Source organism: Trichechus manatus, unplaced genomic scaffold, assembly GCF_000243295.1.
Source record: "Trichechus manatus latirostris isolate Lorelei unplaced genomic scaffold, TriManLat1.0 scaffold00013, whole genome shotgun sequence".
Taxonomy (NCBI): Eukaryota; Metazoa; Chordata; class Mammalia; order Sirenia; family Trichechidae; genus Trichechus; species Trichechus manatus.
Window position 1 is genome coordinate 21,610,025 of NW_004443949.1, and position 2,969 is coordinate 21,612,993.

Sequence of the window (2,969 nt, forward strand, 5' to 3'; positions counted from 1 at the left end):
CAGGGGAAGGCTTTCTCTCTCTGTTGGCTCTGGAAGAAGTTCCTCATCTCATCAGTCTTCCTCTGGACTAGGAGCTTCTCTGCACAGGAACCTCGGGTCCAAAGGACACCATCTGCTCCAGGTGCTTTTTTCTTAGTGGTATGAGGTCTCCAATTCTCTACTTGCTTCCCTTTCCTTTATCTCTTGTAAGATAAAAGGTGGTGCAGGCCACACCCTAGGGAAACTCTCTTTACGTTGGATCAGGGATGTGATCTTAGTAAGGATGTTATACAATCCCATCCTAATCCTCTTTAAATCCATAAAATTACAATCACAAAATGGAGGACAACCACACAATACTGGGAATCATGGCCCAGCCAGATTGATACACACATTTTTGGGGGGACATAATTCAATCCACGATAGCTACCTATTTCAGTTTTCCTGTATTTTTAAGTATGCTTCCATTAACATCAATTTCAGCGTGGTGGGTGGAAATGTGTTTCTCATTGCACAGGAAGTCTGTTGCAAGCTGTATGGTGAAACCCTGTAACTGCTTGCTTTGCTGAAAATGGGTCTCACGGTGTCCTATATTTTACTGCTTTATGAACCAAATTACTGAGCAATAATGAAAATAACAATAACCAAAATCATAGATCCCAGTATTACTACAAATTACTGCCCCAAAGATTAGCTTTCTGTTTTTAAATAAAGGGAATGAATTGGTGCATATGTGAGAGATTCTCATATATTTATTTGAATCCCAAATATGTGCTTTCTTTTTTTAAATTATGCCAGAGTATTAAAAATTCATTCTTTGCCCTCCAGTTTTACTCCATGATTATCTTTCTGTCTATGTGTATATATATATATAGTCTTAAAGTTAGAAACCACTCAAGAGAGACATAGCAGTGTCCCCATTCAAACATCTCAGCTATATACTATATTTAAATATTATCAGTATGATGCAATTGAATTATGGTATTGGTGAAGAATTAGCAGGTTAGGCATCCAGGGTACTTATAAAAGCCTCAGCCACCATTAACACACAGTATGCAACATGCATTTGACTGTTCCCATGTGGCACTGGCAACTTGAACGCTGAAGTTTCTCTGAATCAGTACCAGTACAATACTATATGGATGTTAAGACCCTGCTCATCCATTTTGGAGCACCTTGCAGATTCTCATTTCAACAGAAAATCAATATATTTTGGACTATCTATTTTCTAAAGAGGAGCCCTGGTGGTGCAGTGGTTAAGTGCTTGGCTGCTAACCAAAAGTTCAAATCTGCAGCCGCTCTTTGGAAACGCTGTGAATCAACTTGATGGCAAAGAGTTTAGTTTTTTGGTTTTATTTTCTAAAGAAGTCATAAGCAGTATGTTGTTATGTTGTTATTAGATGCCATTGAGTCATAGCAACCCTGTGTACCACAGAAAGAAACACTGCCCTGTTCTGTGCTATCCTCATAATCATTGCTGTGGTTGAGCCCATTGTTGCAGCCACTGTGTCAATCCATCTCATTGAGGGTCTTCTTCTTTTTTGTTGATCCTCCACTTTACCAAGCACGATGTCCTTTTTCAGGGACTGGTCACTCCTGATAACATGTCCAAAGTATGTGAGATGAAGTCTCGCCATCCTCGCTTCCAAGGAGCATCCTAGCTTTACTTCCTCCAAGACAGAGTTGTTTGTTCTTCTGACTATCCATGGTGTATTTAATATTCTTCAACAATACCGTAATTCAATTGCATCATATTGATAATATTTAAATATAGTATATAGCTGAGATTTTTGACTGGGGACACCGCTATGTCTCTCTTGAGTGATTTCTAACTTCATATATATAATCATGGAGTAAAACTGGAGGGCAAAGAATGAATTTTTAATAGTCTGGCATAATTTAAAAAATAAAAGCACATATTTGGGATTCAAATAAATATCAAAATCAAGACAGTAAACTAATATTTTTGTGTACTTAGAATTCAAAAATGGTTTTGTCACTCTGAATAAAAATTTCACAGTAACTGATAATGTGTGCAATTGTTTGGGGACATGTGGCGAAAACCCAATCAAATTAAAAAACATTAATTACATTGTTGAGAATTTGTATGGTATTTTTTTTCTTAGGTTTGTTTTCTTTCAGGAACTCAGCAGTATTCCCAATGATATTATTCTAATACTTTTTTAGTAAGTAAGCCTGGTGCATACACATAACCGATTAAAATTGCTCAGAAAAAAAAAGGTGATTAAAGTCAAATAGATCTACAATCAGTCAGTAAAGATGGACATACAAAACTGCATTTTCTTTTGCTGAGTGGTTGGTTGAAAAAATTGCCACAACTTACTTCTTTACTCCAACTTCAGTAGTTAAAAAAAAAAAAAAATGCTTACTTTACTAGTCTCTACTTCTGTGCACTGCTGATTGTGCTGATACGTGAATTACTTTCTGTATATTGATCCCATATATTGAGAACCTGCAAGGTGCTCCAAAATGGATGAGCAGGGTCTTAACATCCATATAGGATTGTACTGGTACTGATTCAGAGAGACTTCAGCATTCAAGTTGCAAATGCCACATGGGAACAGTCTAATGCATGTTGCATACTGTGTGTTAATGGTGGCTGAGGCTTTTATAAGTACACTGGCTGCCTAACCTGCTAATCTGAGCACTCATGAGGTGAGAGAACACTGCACAGGGACCATGCTTCTGTCACCAATGTGACCATTCTGGTCATCTGGGTGCAGAGTTAAGTCCATTTGTAACCCAACATAGTCTCAAAGATACCATGATGATGTAAAGGACGTGATATTCATCAGTAAAATATAACCCAGTACCTCTTGGGGTCAGCTCTAGAAGAATCTCCAAAGGAGATTCAAGCGCCTTAACTTTTCTCTTGCCTTAGAGTCTTCTCACTTTAATTCCAGTTGTCGTCAGGGGTACACTCAACTCCTTGAAAGGGCCTTGACTCCCTCTTAGCACAGAAGAGATAC